At 37.7% G+C, this 18,889-nt stretch overlaps 1 protein-coding gene across 1 annotated transcript in view; it reads right to left on the reverse strand.

Moving 5' to 3' along the window:
- Positions 1-6,452, reverse strand: part of LOC107552974 (aryl hydrocarbon receptor nuclear translocator-like protein 1) — a 37,434-nt gene extending 30,982 nt beyond the window's left edge. Inside the window, exons 1-2 of the mRNA XM_016235036.1 lie at positions 5,427-6,452; positions 385-1,124 (exon numbers count right to left, since the gene is read on the reverse strand). The gene's annotated coding sequence lies outside the window, so the exon portion shown is untranslated. The remainder of the gene's footprint in view (positions 1-384; positions 1,125-5,426) is intronic.
- Positions 6,453-18,889: the final 12,437 nt, after the last annotated feature.

Consider the following 18,889-nt stretch of genomic DNA (forward strand, 5'->3'; position numbering starts at 1 on the left):
TCCAAAATGCCCTAGCAACCACCTAGAATACATAGAATAGAATTGCAACCACACAGCAACGCCCTGGAAACCACTCAGTACAAAATGCATCATGAGTCTCAAATGGGCAAGAGCCAGAAGATGCTTTTCATCACATTATAATCATATTGTCACAATCCCAAGTCACCAGTCCATTCCCTATCCTCAGACACTAGCCCAGTCCACTGGGAACTACATTTCCCAGCGTCCCTTCTGGTCAACACCTGCACTCAGTCAGCCATCACCACACCTGCTATAGATGATCTTATCAAGCCCTGTATAAGAGCAGTTACTCTCCACTTTCCCTTGTCTGGTCTCGTCTCCCCACATATGAGGACTTACTGGGCTACTTCCTTGGCTACTTACCTGTCTTCAGTCAGTCTTCAGTTCCAGTCTTCACTAAGCCTTCACCACACACCCGCCAGCACCTGCAACAAAGAACTGTTTATGCTCAAGTGCTTTCTAGTGATGGTGAAGTGAAGCGTTCTGAACCACTTAAGCTTTCAACACAATTGTATCGGAAAAAGGTTCATTACTCAAAGCTTTTCAACACGGTTTATGTTGTGGCCATGATCTAGTGGTCATGAAAATGAGTAACACCTTCCAAATTGCGGTGGTCCATTACAGCAGCTGGTTTCACATCTGGTTCTACAACTGATTCTGTTTTATTTTATTGTATCTAAATAATGTATCGGTGTACTGGCAGTAAAATAAGTAAAATAAATGAAACATAAATTCATAAATTAAATCCGCAATCTGTCTAGTTTAACTCTGCCTCAGTCCGGTTATTTCATAGGCAAAGTTCATTTGAGCTTAATATTTAATTACGATATTGAAAAAAAATGCAGTTCACCAGTGGTTCATGTCGTTTGAACCAGATACTAAAGCAGGCATGTGGTTTTCAGACAAACGAAGCTTCAAATGTCATAGATCATGTGCTTTTGTCAAAACGAATCAAGCTCCGATACAGTGCTTTGATGTGAAATGTGTTGTTGTTTTTTTTATACAAGCTTCGGATCTTCCGTGTTGAGCGTAACATCACTAGTGCTTTCTATCTTCATTGAATTATATACTCACCTGTTTACCACGCTGCTTCTCTGAAATTCCTGTGAATAAATACAATGTAAAAAAAAATCTGTAACATTTACGGTAAAATACCGCCAGCTGTGGTTGCCAGAACTTCACCATAAAAAATATGGTAGCAACATTTTAGGTTTTACAGACTTAACTTAAATTCACAATAAAATACCGTATTTCATTAACTGATGTAATGTTTATAAACCAACATATTGAAGTGTTAATATCTGTTTTGAACCATAACCACCAAAAACTGGTGGTGATGAGAAAGTCACATGATGAACCAAAGCTCATAACAAACAGCTTTTCTACGAGCTGAGGAGGGCAATACTTATATATAGAAGGTGCACAGTGTCATTTACACAAGCACAAAACCTCATCATGTTGACACACATGATATTGAAATAATGCAATAAACATTCATTTGACAACATTAGATGTAAGATTAAACCCTAATGTACACAACTTATAAGAAAAAACAAAGAAAAAATGTTATTTCAACAAAAAAACATCAAATATGTAGCATCATGCAGGGAATTCTGGGAGTGTCAATTTACGTTTTTTCACTGTAAATTATACAATGACTTTTTTTTCACCTCCAAAATTGTTTTACAGTATTTTACTGTAAAATTACATTAAATGTAATTACATTTATTCACCGAATATAGTATGGAAACTTACTGTTAACCAGTTAACAGGTTTTTACTGTAGCATTTTTACAGTCTTTTACTGTTAAAATCACAATCATTTTTTTACAGTGTACTTTGTTGCTGACGTTACCTCTGAGACTTCTCCTTCTGTACTTGAATCAGAAGACCAGACCGATTCCAACAACTATGGACACCCTGCCCTCTAACCCTGTGAATTTACTCCTCTCCATTTTCCAAGATGGCCATCCAATTGAGGATAATGTCGAGGAATTTCTCGATATTTCCTATAGGGTACCATGGAGTGCTGATACCCTGAAGACAATCTTCTGGTGTGGATAAGACGATGATCTTTATCAACAGATAACGGCATCAGCTACCACCTGTTCTCTAAAGCACTATCTTGATTATGCACTGTGGCTAAGTGGCTCGTCCCTCACTGTTGGCGAGGTTACTGACTGCCCTGTGGATAAAACCGTAAGCCCCACGTCTTCTGTCTCTGCTGCAACGGCTTTCAATATAGTCACAGCAAGTGCTTCCATATTCCGTCGGGTGAGAAAGGCTATCTCAAACAGCACAGCCTTGGTGGCAAAGCTTGCAGATCCACCTATCATGTCCATCAGGACGTCTCTGAAGATGAATTCCACTTTGCAGTGCTCATGTCCAGAATCCATACCCAATCAACAGTCATGAATCCATTCCAATGAGTAACAGTCCCAAATCTAATCCAAATCTGTTCCAAGAAATAATTTTCTCATGCTAGCTCCTGAAAATGAAGTTACAGTGTATGTAATTCTCGAACCTGACACAGTGAAGCCCGCTCCAGAGTCTGAACCAGCCATTGAGTTCTATCTGGCCCCAGAATCCAGTCACAAACCCGTTCCAGCCCCAGGGTTCAGTTCTGAGCCAGCTCTAGCCCAGTTCAGTTATAATTCCATTCCAGCTCCAGAATCTGCTTCAACACATTAGCCAGCTCCAGAGTCTAGGCCAACTCCAGTGATTATTAAAACCTCACTGCTTCACTTCACCTCTGCCCAAAGGTGAAAGCTGAGGAAGAAGAAACGGTTCTCTACCGGGCCAGCCCCTGACCACAGCCGTGTCAGCTCCAGCTAAGGAGCTCCAGAACGCTCTCCAGAATCCGCTCCAGTGTTGGCGCCAACCCCTGTGTCCACTCCAGTATCGGCTCCAACCAAAGAGCACAGTACAGAGATGGCTCCATTCCCAGAGTTCAGTATCGAGTCTGTCCAGTCTCAGTGATCTGTATCGAGCCTGTTCTGTTCCCAGAAGTCAGTGTCAAGGCCGTAACTCTCTCTAAATCTAGATGGGAGCCCACTCGAACCCCCAAATTGTCATCGGAGCCCGCTTGTACCTGTGTAATAACTCATCATTTAAGTCCTGTCCTTGAGAACAGTGTTAATTTATTTCATCAACGACGACGAAAAATATTCATTAACAAACATTTTTTTCTGTGACTAAGACGAGACGTTGATGAGCTAAAACTAAAATCTGATGATAAAAACTATGACGAAATTTATGCCGTGTCTTCATTAACAAGACGAGATGGGGTTATAATGTTATTTGAGGACTACCGGACATTCAAAATGCATCTTATAGGCTACTGTCTTGTCCTTCAAAATGTGCGTCCCTGTCATTAGATTGCAATCAGATAAGGGGCGTTTGCATATCTAGTCTCAATATGGCAGCCGCAGTGGACGGATAGGCTACCAAAATGCGAACTAGCGATCTGAAACAATGGCCTCAGCACCCGAAGGGGTAGGGATAAGGTGACCAGATGTCCCGTTTTTCCCGGGAGTCACAATTCGTTGTCGATTAACTTAAAGTTAGTGAAGGCGGGATAGGCGGAATCGCGCTGATAGAAGTGCTCTCTCTTGCACACGCTCCACTTCATCAGTTCTCATATACAGCACGCGATCAGTTCTCAGTGCTCAAATACACACACAGCAGTCAAAATGTCTATCGTGTAGAGTATCTCAAGTAAATACAGTCGGTTATGGATTAAGTGAAACGTAAACTGGTGGATGAAAACTGAATGTGTGTCAGTATTACATGCATGCCTTCCTTCTTAAAGGGACAGCATTCCTAATTAAGTACATATCCCTGTCATTAATGTTAACCAACATAAGATGTTAAATAAATGTTAAGTAAACCTACTGTATCTGAACAATGAGTTTAATCTGTATCTCTTTTGTATTTGTCTTATTCTGCTTCTTTTAAAAAAATTATAAATTATATATATTATATATGAACTATAATTTTTATAAGTTGCTCACTTTTCACTACTGTTAAAGGGATAGCTCACGCAAAAATGAAAATTGTCATCATTTATTCAAGTTTTTCCAAATTCCTTGATTCAAATTTCTCATAAGCTTAACTGATTTGGTCTAAAGAGAGAAGAATTAAAGACTATTTTTGTTTGAAGACTACATATAAAATAGCTACCAAAATAAATGTTGGTAACTGCACAGTCCCGGGTCGGCTCTGGCCACTAACCAGAGTCCCATGATGGCTCCAGCCCCTGAGCAAAGTCCAGTGATGGCCCCAGCCCTTATCCCTAGTTCTGTGCCTGCTCTCGTCCCCGAGCTCAGCTCATTGCCTGCTATCATCCCTAATATCATCCCAGTGCCCACTCTCATCCCAGAGCTTAGCCTAGTAACCTTTCAACCACCAGAAACCTCAATTAACAGGGCAACCAAATCAGAATCTCCAGCAATCTTGAGTGCTAGACCTGAGTCTCCTGAGATCATAGCCCATAGGCCAGTACCCTATCAGATTGTTCCCAGCCTGGAGGATTTAGAGTCCCTTCTGTCACTGATTGATCTCCCTGTTATGGCAGAATACATACTGTGTTTGGGCCGCACACTGCCCTACTCCTCGTAGCGAAGTGGAGGTGATAGCTCCCAGTTTGCCTGTCTCCAGTGTCCTGGCCACAGCAGCCAGCGGAATCTCCTGTTCTCCTATCTCCCATCTGTCAAGACCGGCCCTCCAGACGCCCGTCTCTCAGCCGGCCATCCAGACGGTCTCAAGTCAGACATCCTGCTCGGACATGGCCACTATGACCATTGCTTACTTCTCTGTGCTTTATATTCCAGTCCCTCCAGATCTGCCCTGGTGGTCTTCTGCTCCACTGGGAGGTCTTCGGCACCGTCTCTGCTGCAGTGGTGGTGGTCTGCTCCATTGTGGAAATCTTCAGTTCCATCTACATTGCTCTGGTGGTCAACTGCTCTACCGTGGGAATCTTCAGTTCCTTCTGCTCTGCCATGGTGGTCTTTGGCTCTGTGTCGGAGGGGCTCAGCTCCATCTGCTCACCCTTGTTGGCTTCCTGCTCGGCTGGCTCTGCCCTGGCTCAAATTATCCTGGCTTCTTCCTCCTTCTACTTCCCAGTTGGGCCTGTTTTTGTGAAAGGTTGCACCTTCTGGGAGGGGGGAGTACTGTCACAATCCCCAGTCACCAGTCCATCCACTATCCTCAATCACAGTCCCTAGTCACCAGTCCATTCACTATACTCAGTCACTAGCCCAGTCCACTGGGAACTACATTTCCCAGCATCCCTTCTGGTCAACACCTGCACACCTACCATAGATGATCTCATCAAGCCCTGAATAAGAGCAGTTACTCTCCACTTCTTCCTTGTCTGGCCTCGTCTCCCCACGTATGAGGACTTACCCTGCTTTTTTCTTGGATACTTTCCTGTCTTCAGTCAGTCTTCAGGTCCAGTCTTCACTAAGCATTCACCACACACCCGCCAGCACCTGCAACAAACTGTTTACGCTCAAGCTAAGTGCTTTCTATATTCATTGCATTTTATACTCACCTGTTTACCATGCTGCTTCTCTGAAATACATGTGAATAAACACTTTGTTGTTGATGTTACCTCTGAGTCTTCTCCTTCTGTACTTGTTGTGTCACATATCTTTTCATGTGTAGTCCCTAATTGTCTGTTCAGCATTGCAGAAAAGCTACTATGCCATGAATATTTTGAATAAAATGTTTATTAGTTTCAGTGACATTTATTCCTTGATTCTAAATCAGTTTTTATTTAATTTTATTCCACAAACTGTTGAGGACCATATAAGTAACAAATGGCTCATCTTACACCATACACACACACACACACACTAATATAGTGCTCTGAAAAACATAAATCAAATGATCCAAATCAACCACAAGATCATATCAAGACGATGTAGGTTACATGAACAGAGAGGAAACCAAAGGCATAGCGTGTGAAGGTCGTAGAGGAAAGGAAACAAGCAGAAGTTCACAAAAGCGGCAGTGTATGTAGGTCACTTAAGTCTGTTCACTTACAGGATGTTATTATCCTTATTAAAAAGACAGGAAAAGGTCCGATGTGATCTGTGTTAATTATGGTTTTCATGAACAAAATGACTAAATTACAGTGAATAATTTGGTATTTAGGAAGCACATCTGACCTATTCACCCCACAGTCCATGATCAAAATATTACAGTCGAAGATCATACAAAGTTCACAAATCAAAGGTATTATAATAGGCATATCGTATGAACATAGGCATCATCAGTTGAAGCATAAAAAAATAACAGTTTAAAAGAGTTTTTAACAGTTTCAATTCACTGTTTAATGATGTCCAAAACACAGCTTCATGCAATAGGTCAGCCAAAAATTTAAATTCTGTTATCATTTATTTACCTTCATATAGATACAAACTAGGGCTGGGCTCCACAAACTGTTGAGGACCATATAAGTAACAAATGGCTCATCTTACACCATACACACACACACACTAATATAGTGCTCTGAAAAACATAAATCAAATGATCCAAATCAACCACAAGATCATATCAAGACGATGTAGGTTACATGAACAGAGAGGAAACCAAAGGCATAGCGTGTGAAGGTCGTAGAGGAAAGGAAACAAGCAGAAGTTCACAAAAGCGGCAGTGTATGTAGGTCACTTAAGTCTGTTCACTTACAGGATGTTATTATCCTTATTAAAAAGACAGGAAAAGGTCCGATGTGATCTGTGTTAATTATGGTTTTCATGAACAAAATGACTAAATTACAGTGAATAATTTGGTATTTAGGAAGCACATCTGACCTATTCACCCCACAGTCCATGATCAAAATATTACAGTCGAAGATCATACAAAGTTCACAAATCAAAGGTATTATAATAGGCATATCGTATGAACATAGGCATCATCAGTTGAAGCATAAAAAAATAACAGTTTAAAAGAGTTTTTAACAGTTTCAATTCACTGTTTAATGATGTCCAAAACACAGCTTCATGCAATAGGTCAGCCAAAAATTTAAATTCTGTTATCATTTATTTACCTTCATATAGATACAAACTAGGGCTGGGCGATATAGCTAAATTTATCAACGACATAATGTTTCATATCATTCGTTATCGATAATTATTGACATTTTTTATAACCTTTTTTAAAACAAAAAGCAATAGATTTTTTTTTTATTTAACCACTATTTTTTAATGAACACAATTTATTGAGGCAAACAACTAATATTTTTTGTTTTAACAATCAAACACAAAATAAAAATTAAACAAATATCTAATTTCTAATGTTTATATGCAGATTAAATAGGTCTTAAGGAAACTTTTGTGTTGTCTCCCGAGGCCACAGGAGGGTAAAAGGAGTAAAAAGGAGGAGTAAAATAATGTAGCACATTTAAATTGTCAACGCAAGGAAGTAACTCTATAAAAACGTGCATAACGTCTAAATTAACTCATAAAAATCAAATATAATTTCGTAAATTGCATAAACAATTATGAACAAAACAGATAACCTTTTTTAAAACAAAAAGCAATAGATTTTTTATTTATTTAACCACTGTATTTTTTAATGAACACAATTTATTGAGGCAAACAACTAATATTTTTTGTTTTAACAATCAAACACAAAATAAAAATTAAACAAATATCTAATTTCTAATGTTTATATGCAGATTAAATAGATCTTAAGGAAACTTTTGTGTTGTCTCCCGAGGCCACAGGAGGGTAAAAGGAGTAAAAAGGAGGAGTAAAATAATGTAGCACATTTAAATTGTCAACGCAAGGAAGTAACTCTATAAAAACGTGCATAACGTCTAAATTAACTCATAAAAATCAAATATAATTTCGTAAATTGCATAAACAATTATGAACAAAACAGCATCATGTATTTATGCACTGCTTAATCTAAAGAGCCGAAGCGCCATTCACACAGACTGCATTTAAAAACATATGAGACGCAGTGAAAAGGAATAAACCTCCACAAATTTGTACGTGTTTTCTAAAAGTTTAAACTTTTAACTTTGCATGGCTTTCTATACAACTCTTGTGTGAGACGCGAGTGCAGCAGTCATGTTTGTCCATCTAAAGATGCGCTGAATATGCGTTCTGTGTGAATGGCTTGGTTTCGGTTTTAACCTTTATCAAGATCTTCTTTGCTTCTTCTATATTTCTCTAATATTTTGAATGAATAACGCATGGCGCGTCTCGTGGGCTAGACTAACAAAACATTAAAATGCAACAATGACACTTACATCATCGCCACATCTCGCGCGCCCCGACTGACCACCTAACATTCAAATGCAAATGTTTATTTTAAATTCAACTAATATTCATTCTTTATTCACAATCTTCTCATCACAGGCAGGCACAGCCCTCAATTCAGCATGTGTTCGTGTTCGTGTGTGCTGTCTGCGTCACTCTTAGCATGTGCCTATATCATGCATTATATTGAAAATGTTTTCTATCGATATCGAAAAAGGTGTAACGTCGATAAATATCGATACCGTTTTATCGCCCAGGTTTATACAAACCCTAATGATTTTCTTTTGATGAACACATAAGGAGAACTTTAGCTGAATGTTCACGCTGCTCTTTACCATATATTCAAAGTGAATGGGTGAGGGTGAATCTCAAAAAACCTATCGATAAGTCTCATTTCAACCCAACAATTTATTTATTTTATTTTTTTTTAAGTATAATTTTGCGATAATTTTGAGTTATAGAATGCCTGACTCAGCGATGGGAATAGATATGACATTACATTTCAAAAATAAAAATGGCTCATATTGCTATTGCTGTGACCCTCAAGTTTTTGACATATCAAATCCTCAAGCCATTATTTTGGTGGAATGTTGGTGAAATGCTGTAGGCTAAACTATCCACAAAAAGTTTATAATTATGCAAATGCCAATGTAAATAAAGTGAATCAAGTGCACATTCTGTACCCAAATGCACATTAAACTTACAGAACTTGCAGAGATTACGTTTTTTAAACAGCATTTACTATGAACCGAGCCTATAAACACAGTGTAAATGAACACAGTGTTGCTCTTCACTCTAAAACATGCAAAGACTTAATACATATTTAATTAAATTGCAGCATTTAATTTGATAATCATGATTCGATAAAATATATATTTGTATTTCAGTTTTATTTTGATTAATTGTGTAGCCCAATTAGCCTTATTAATGAGCTTTTTATCAACAAATGAGCCTCCTGCAGAAACCCTGCTTTAGAAAAATTATGTACATTTTACTCCCCAATTCTCATTAGTGTAATACACCTTTTTTATTATTATTAAAAAGGATTAAAAGCAGTACAAGAAATGACACCATGATGAAAAAAATGCTTCAAAATGTATACATAAATCTTTTGTCAGTAATAAGAATAAGCATTACAGTAATGAGAACTGGGGAGTAAAATGTAATTAAATGGACCTTTCTCACAGACTATCCTTTTAAATTTGTTGGGGACATTAATTCCACACACTGTTTCCAAATATCCACGTACCTCAAAAAACAGCACTGGCTTCTGCGGAAATACACAAAACAGGCACTGGACCTGAGAGAGCACAGGCCATAGATGCAGGGGCAGGGGAAACAAAAAGAAAGAGCATATGAACATTGGTAAAGCAGCATTGTTCCACTGAACTGCTATGCTGATTGTATGAGGAGTCATTGGTAGTATCAGCTGTTGTGATGAGTAATGTCTGTGACTGCAGGGACAGCAGATGGGTTCTGTGCACATGCTGTACAATTAGCAGAGGATCATGGGAGGACAAGAGACTCTGAGTCCGGCTGGACGCACTGCAAGCTGCTTAACTGTATCATCGCCACCCCGAGCAGCACTCTGATGCAGCACACTGCCTTGCAAATAATCAGGTGTCTCACAGCATGAGAACCAGGCTGATTACTGATGCTGAATAAGATTTATCAGTGAAGATGAAGATGATTTTTCACCGTCTATCTAGATCTATCTTTGTTTGGGATGTTTCCCATGATCTTAAAATATTAAAATAATTGTTAAAATAAATCTTAAAATTTTGATCTAAAGGCTTAATGATAAAATATTTGAAATTAGTTATATATATAATATAAATCGTGCCGGTGTATGACGTTTTTAAATTGTTTAATTCGTTAAACATTTTTGCTTTTTAGTCACTAAACAGCATTCCCACGAACATTTTATCTTTCTATTTATGTATATATGTATGTATTTAAGAAATGTCTTTTTTATTCAGCAAGGATGCATTATATGGATTAAAAGTCCTATATTATTATATATTCTATTCCATATAAATACTGTTCTTTTCATTTTATTAATCACATAATTCTAAAGATGTATCGGTTTCCACAAAAATATTAAGCAGCACAGCTGTTTTCATTGATAATAATAATAATATAGTAAATAATAAAATAATGTTTCTTGAGCAGCAAATCAGTAATCAGTAATTAGAATGATTTCTAATGATGCTGAAAATTCAGCTTTGCCTTCACAGGAATAAATAATATAAAAAATAAAAACAAATTTAAATATATTTTAAAAGGAACAGTTAATTTTAACTGGAATAATATTTCAGAATATTAAAGTTTTCATGTATTTTTAATCGAATAAAGGCAGCTCTGATGAGCATAAGAGATTTCTTTCAATAACATTTTAAAATCTTACTGATCCCAAATTTTTGAACAGAATTGCATTATTTCACACTTGACAATTTTACTGTTTTCTAAAGTATTAGAAACATCAATAACAAAGAAAAAATTTATCAATTGATATCTGTAATTTTACTAGGCTCTGATAAGTAGATTCAATTTTAACATTATGGCTCCAACTTGCATTCACACAGAAGGCAATGTGACAACAAAGCTAAGAGTGAAAGTAAACCACAGGTTTTTGGACATGATGTACCATAGTAATACCATGGTATTCTTTGACGTATGTCTGAGTACCATATAAATACTGTGGTACATAAATAGGGAACAGGCACAAACCAGTACCAGGGTACTGCCACAGTTTTGATGTTGAAGTGAAGTTCAAAAACTTTTGTCTTTCTCTAGATAATTATTATCCAGCAACATTCTTTTAAACTTCTACATGTCTTCCGTGAACTGGGTCCATATATTACCAACAAAAACATCATGTCCCTTCTGGAAAACATGCCCCCCCCCCCCAAGTTAGTTCCTTGTTACACAGTAGTATAATTAATTAATTAATTAATTACATTTATATAGCGCTCTTCTGGGTACTCAAAGCGCTTTTACATGAAAGCGGGGGAATCTCCTCATCCACCACCAGTGTGCAGCATCCACCTGGATGATGCGATGGCAGCCATAGTGCGCCAGAACGCCCACCACACACCAGCTTACTGGTGGAGAGGAGACAGAGTGATGAAGCCAATCAGTGTATGGGGATGATTAGGAGGCCATGATGGTCAGAGGCCAATGGGCAAATTTGACACTAGCAACTATAACAAAAGCATAATCAAATAGTCATACACAGACATACACCTTTACTGCACACATAATCACAGCAAATATCCTGAACACTCACAATGTAAGTTTTGTTGACATTCTGAATGGAGGATCACGGATTACTGGTTTTGCTCTAGGATTTTACATTGGACACCAAGAGGTGTACTAACATGGTTACAAATTTTTTTATTGTACAGATTCAGAAATAAACAAAAATAAAAGTCCTTAAAATCAAACAAACGTTAAAGCCCAAAACTGTGCAGTAACTAAAAACAATAGAAAGTTTAGCCAAAACACCTCATTATTGTCTTAAAAATACAGTGGCCATGATGTTCGAAAATTGCAGTGTGTACCTATAATGCCCCACAATGCTGTGCACACCTCTAATGTCCACAGTCCAACGGTACATATGATGCCTGATGTCTAGTATGCTACACACACAAGTGAAGGTTAAAAATGCAACTATGTTGCCTAAAACACATGCCTAATGAGGGATGTTTAGTCATGCTGTCTTTACCATGACAGAACTGATGAAGCTCTAGAGTTGAGAAGCATCTTTCAACAAAATGAAGTCAATTGCTTATTACTTGGGCTCAAGCTTTTGCTTTAATATTTTACATCGGACATTAAGAGGATTGATAATAAATGTTTAAGTTTTAATATGTTTAACATTTTAGTTTTTTAGTCACCACATTATTCCAATAAACATACATTACCGTTTTGGGTCAGTAAGATTTTTTTTTTTTATGAATACTTTTATTTCTGCAAGGGTGCAAAAGTGACAGTAAACACAATTTCTATTTCAAATAAATGATGTTCTTTTGAAATTTCTGTTCATTAAAGAATTTTGAACAGAAATTCTGTTCGATTTGGGGCGGGGGGTTCCGCAAAAATATTGAATTATTATTATTATTATTATTATTATTAAAATGCAAATTTGATGCATGTGTTTATGACCCTCAATAATACTGAATGCACCGCTGACACTTAAAAAATACTTTTCTAGTATCTTTGTTCACACAAAAAAGGGGGGGAAATCTGCTATTCTCTACTGATTTTGCTTCAATATTTTACATCGGACATTAAAAGGCGAACTAACAATTCCAAAATGTCAAAATCCAAAAAAAAAAAGAAAACCCTGCACATGCCTATGAAACTCAAAAATGTTGAATGCACATACAGTTGAATGCCTAAACATGTTAAATGCACATGAATATGCACACTAATACGTGTTCCTGTCTGTGATGCCCAATGTTCCCCTAAAATGCTCCACAAGCCAATAAAGGTTACAAATGCAACATGATGCCCACAACAGTACGTGCCTGATGCTCAGTGATGCTGAATGATGAAAAATGATGCTGCACGCGCCAATAATGCTATAAAATGTTGCCTAGGTAGTCAGCACGTTGGATTTTAAATACATCTTCTGTGTTTACCTGAGGAAAAGGGCATGTGAGCTTACTGTCCTGACTCCTGCCCCACCGCACCGGGACGTGTCGCACATACAGTCACAACGGGAAAAAAATTCATCAGAAATATGACACAGTCACTGTAATCGGCGTTATGATTCAAAATGAACACATTGACTTCTTACTCCGAGACATTTGACCTCATATAACCTGACATGGATTTAAAAAAAGAAGTGCGAGTGCGAAGCAAATGTTTCTGTAGTACTAATTTTGTAAGCACCACCGTGACAGAAATATTACATTTTGAGAATGTGGAAAATGATTGTTGCCTCGTACCTATCTAAAGTAGCCTATCTCGCGGTGATTAGGGAATTAATTAACAAGGCGTACAGCCGTATTTACATATAAACAACAGACAGCACATTTCAGCGTGTTTATAAACCAAACATGTCTTACTTACATGAAAAGCGCATGTATGATCAGGCGAATATGGACGGCGGTATGATTATACAGCCTCTATGACCTACTTTCCTCTCGGTCTAATAACTACAATACCACTAACCTACTTATTGAGCCAATGGCATTAGAGTGTAGACTAAGCGATGACTCCTTTGTCCAATCAGAAAACGCTTTACGTATCAAACAGCCAATCAGAAAACACGGGGAATAAGCGTAGCCAATAGAAATGTGCCGAAATATTTGCAGCTTTATAAACAGCTACCTCGTTTGTATGTCAGGCAAATTATTATTAATTATGTTAAACAAACACTAAGTGCTCTTAGGGTCAGGCGTGCGGTATGGTTTTACAGTTCACACGTGAAACGTACATTTAGGAGATTAATGTGTGTCATTCCACAAAAAAAATAAAGAAATAAAGAAAAAAGCAAAGAAAAGCTTTCCTTTCAGCCCGTCATGAATACCACTGCCACTCCTCTTCCTACTAAGCTACTACTACTACTCATAATATAATTACAATTCTATAAAAATCTAAACTGTTAAAGTACAAGTAAATGTCACTGAAAAATATACCATTTCCTAAATTAACATTACTTGAATGCCTTGTCTCACCTGCCAATGATATTAAGTTCGTGTCTAATTACTTTTTTATGTTGGATATCTGAGTAATTATCTTTTTATTATCCTTTTATTCTGTTGCACATAAAGCCAACGCTCGTTTTACAACAGCACACACACATGTTAACCATTGGATGGCGATCAAACATAACAATGGCATTTTGGAGCCACTTGATGGAGCCACAGCAAGAGCACCACTATGAGGAAGGACACTTTGTAGATTGCAAAGAAAACTATCATTTCAAATGCTGCCATTTTGTAAGTAGGCAATTGTTAGTTTTGATTTTGTCTTGGTTGGGCTGTTATACAAAGCTATGACTGTGCAAAGAATGAAATCCACAGAGATGTTAGCAGAAGTAAAGCTTCTCAACAACCGTTCATTAAACTGACTTTCAGTCGGATTAGCGTCATTTTATTTGCACACAGTTACTGTACAATATATCACACGACTATCAATGACTTCATGATTACTGAGGTGACACAGGGTGGGCAGCAAAGACAGCGTAAATGCACCTAATTCATTTATAATTTTTAAAGCTAAATGAAAGTAATAATGAAAGCATTAAAAATGACCTGATTCTATTAATACCTATACTTTAGCTTATTAATATTATAGTGAAGTGACGTGACATGTGGCCAAGTATGGTGACCCATATTATTGGTGCTATGCATTTAACCCATCCAAAGTGCACACACACAGCAGTGAACACACACACACACCCGGAGCAGTGGGCAACCATTTACGCTGTCGCGCCCGGGGAGCAGTTGGGGGTTCGGTGCCTTGCACAATGGTATTGAAGGTGGGAGAGAGCGCTGTACATTCACTCCCCCCACCTACAATCCCTGCCGGTATGAGACTTGAACCCGCAACCTTTGGGTTATGAGTCCGACTCTCTAACCATTAGGCCACGACTTCCCCATAAGGGTATAGTAAAATGCTAAACTGTAGATGGGCTTTGTTCACCTTCGTGATGTTTTAGTCTGACCCTAAAGGATGGGATAGCCTGTGGGACATTTCAAGTGTGTTTAGAGGGCAGACTGACCCATTAGGTTGGCTGAATCCCCTTGGGATTGTTGTATTCCCAGTGAACATTCAGTATATGTAAATAAGGTTGTACTTTAAAGTGTTGTCCACATGCATCTGTTGCATAAAATGCTTAGACTAGTCTTACAAGTTGCAGCTAATTTTTAAAGTCAGTTACATAAAAATATAGGTCGATATATTTTGAATACTAAAAAACGTATCAACCCTTGGCTACCTGCTAGTTGGTCAGACTAGTTCTTAACCCTGTAAAGCCTGACATATGAAATAATAGTCTGAAATATATATATATATTTTTTTTTTTAAACTTAACAGTTTACTGAACTTTTTAGACAAAATAAAAAAAGAAAAATGTTGAGTATCATCATATTTGATACATCATGCTTTTACTTTCATTTAGCTTTAAAATGATAAATTAATTAGGTGCATTTACGCTGTCTTTAATGCCCACCCTGTGTCACCTCAGTAATCATGAAGTCATACTCGAGAATTTTATTCAGAGGCCCAAACTGAGCAACAACTTGCTATTTTGATGCAGTTGCTAATATTTAAATGGCCAAAAAGAAAGATGAAATTCTGATAACTTATAATGTGAATCAATGAGATCTTTAGTGAGTGTTAGTGAGTGAGTGACGTGACATGTGGCCAAGTATGGTGACCCATACTCAGAATTAGTGCTCTGCATTTATCCCATCCAAAGTGCACACACCCCGTGAACACACACCCGGAGCAGTGCGCAGCAATTTTTTGCTGCGGCGACCGGTGACCAGTTGGGGGTTCGGTGCCTTGCTCAAGGGCACCTCAGTCGTGGTATTGAAGGTGGGAGAGAGCGCTGTACATTCACTCCCCCCACCTACAATCCCTGCCGGTACAAGACTCGAACCCGGTGTGTGATCGGTCAGTGACAGCTCCTTTTCAAGGAACAGAAAAGAAAAGTGATTGGTGAGCAAACATGGCCTTTCTTGTCAGGCATGAAGACTGTTTAAAGAGAGGGAGGATATCCACTCACGTAGCTGTGTCTGAATGAACACTTTTCACTGAAAAATCTGTGACACGACAAACATGTAAAGTTCAAATGGTTCACACGTCACATGCGAACAGTAAAACGCAGAGTTACTAAACTGCAGTAAAACAAAGCAATTGTTGGCTAATAAGTCAAGGTTTCTTGTGTACTGTAAATGCTTCTCTTGTATGTTCTTCAATAAAGTCAAAGGCCACTGCTGACAGTACTTTGACGCAGAAAAACAAACATGCAGGCAAGTGGATGAGGAATGAGCCAGATGAATGTACTCTGGATGGCAAACATCCCAGCCTTGTTGAATAAGCTTTTCACCGAGAAAGCCCTCCTGATATTACTCATAGAGCATTTCAACTTTTCTGTGTGTGAAACTGCATGTATGGCTGCATTAGCAAATAAGTCTTAAAAAAAAAAAAAAAACTAGAGATGTCGGAATCCAATTAGATTTTTTTATTAAAAGAATAAACAAAACATTTCACAAAATGAAGATAAAACAATGAAGATTTGTTTGTTATATAACTCAATTATGTCAAGACATTTTAAGTGTGACTTAAATATTTAAATACCTATTATAATAGGTCTACTATCTGTCTATTCTAGCATATATATATATATATATATATTTTTTTTTAATAAGACTACATTTAGCTAAAGAAAGAAACATGAATGTTACCAACAAGTCTCAATAAATCAGTTAGAGGATAAAATACCCCCTTTATATTTGAGAAACTAAGACATTTTAATACTATGTTACTTTCCAATAAACATTCAGTGAGATCTGACATCATTCAACTAAATTCCTGAAGATACACCACATTCAAGTGTGTTCTATTTCAGAAATATCTGTATTATAATATTTTCCTTGGAGGTTGTTTTTGACACTACTTTGTCATCTCCCCACAGGCATTTGTTTAACAAAAGCAAGTTGCACATCCTGTATTCCACAAGTATGTTAAGGATGAAAGTTTGTTACTGCCGTATGTAACCAGAATATAATGGAAAAGAGCTCATGACATCTTATTTTCAAACACACTTCAGAAGAAACGCAATCCTTACAAATTGGGATATAATAGGAATTGCTGAGACCGATATCATTTGTGTTTTGGAGGAAGAGGAGTATCACATTCTGGCCTTGTTAAGAGATACATGCATGAAGTTTTTCTACCGGCGCATTTTAAACAAAGCAGATAGAATAAAGAAACTAGCTGAGAACTAGCTTTGAGAAACTAGCTCTGAGAAAAAGAAACGATGAAGCAAAACAGGGTGTCTCTCTCACACACACACACACACACACACACACAGCTGTGGTTTGTCCTTTAGCTATTTTATGCCTCTTCTATACCAACCTTCCCATGCACATAAGGCAGTTTGTACTCCAGATGAAGCGGTTGTGCTCTCCATGCGAATCAATGAGATCAGCTGGAATCTCAAGGGTCCTCTCAGAGAAATTCCCCATTGGTTTCTTTAATTAGTGCGTCGGCAGTAATGAGAAAGGCACATACATACCATCTGAGAAGGTTACCATGTAATTATTTCCCTACAACCAAACCTGTGGAAAAAGATAAAAACAGTACACTTGATCTGAGTTCAGTGTTTTAAGTTTAATTGAGTGGCTGTGTTAAATTAACCCTATCTCTAGACCCTACATCTGTCAAAGTACAGGAGACCAAAATGGAGATATATTGGAAAGAATGGTTCTTTATTAACCAGAGGTTCTGAGGGGAGAGATGCAGAACAAACGGGTTAAATGCACAGAGATCCAGAAACTGAAGGGATATAGCTCACATAGTGACTGCTTCTTGTGTCTTTCTCAGATCTGACGGCTGAGGACTTTGCGGAAGACTGGTGGGTGACAGGTTTGAGTCCAGGTGAGTGAGTCAGGTAAGGAGGAGCGTAGTGAACTCAAGACCAGACAAAATGCAACTGCAGTGACTGAGTATTTGAGCTAGTGTTGATGAGCTGGTGACAGGTGCGGCTGATTAGTAATCCAGTGATTGTGAACGGGTGTGTGAGGTGATTGGGCCTGACGAAGCTGGAGTATCCCTGACAACATCTCTATTAGAGCTGAATTTACACTGCCAAGTTTGTTGGACAAGGTGTCACACTGTTTTAAATAAAAAAGATTATTGGATTGTTTTACAAGATTTTCAGTCTTTCTACTTAAAATGTTCACATTTAATTCAATGTGTTGTCAATTTCTTTGTAATTATTTGTTAAATTTACTAGCAATTTCTAAAAATTGTTTTTTAAAAATCCTATACCATTGTTTTATGTGCATGACAGTGCCGTGGTATGCCATGGCTGTAAATAACATGATACAGTACCATTGTATATATAAAATACAATGGTATTACCCTCAACTACTACCCTGTACCATGGTATTGTCACAGTGGGCATTATTAGTTCATTAAATTATATATATATATATATATGTATATATATATGTACCTGTGCATATTGAAAATACCTGAATTTCAGCAACTCAAAATTTTGCAAATATTAGAGAGGTTGTTGAGAAGGATGTACAAATAAGGATGTGAAATATTCACATGCACACACACACAAACACACACATGTTGGGTTTTATGAGGACATTCCATAGACGTAATGCTTTTAATGTACAAACTGTGTTTTCTATCTCCTTACCCTAACCCTACTCCTCACAGAAAACTTTATGCAATTTTAGATTTTCAAAAAACGTCATTCTGTATAATTTATCCTCATAGGAACCAAAAAAATGTCCACACAATGTCAAAATTACTGGTATTACTATCCTGGTGGGGACATTTGGTCCCCATAACGTAGGGTATACCAGGACCCAAACACAAACGCACACACACGCA

Source organism: Sinocyclocheilus grahami, unplaced genomic scaffold, assembly GCF_001515645.1.
Source record: "Sinocyclocheilus grahami isolate Dianchi unplaced genomic scaffold, SAMN03320097.WGS_v1.1 scaffold462.1, whole genome shotgun sequence".
In the NCBI taxonomy this organism is placed as follows: Eukaryota; Metazoa; Chordata; class Actinopteri; order Cypriniformes; family Cyprinidae; genus Sinocyclocheilus; species Sinocyclocheilus grahami.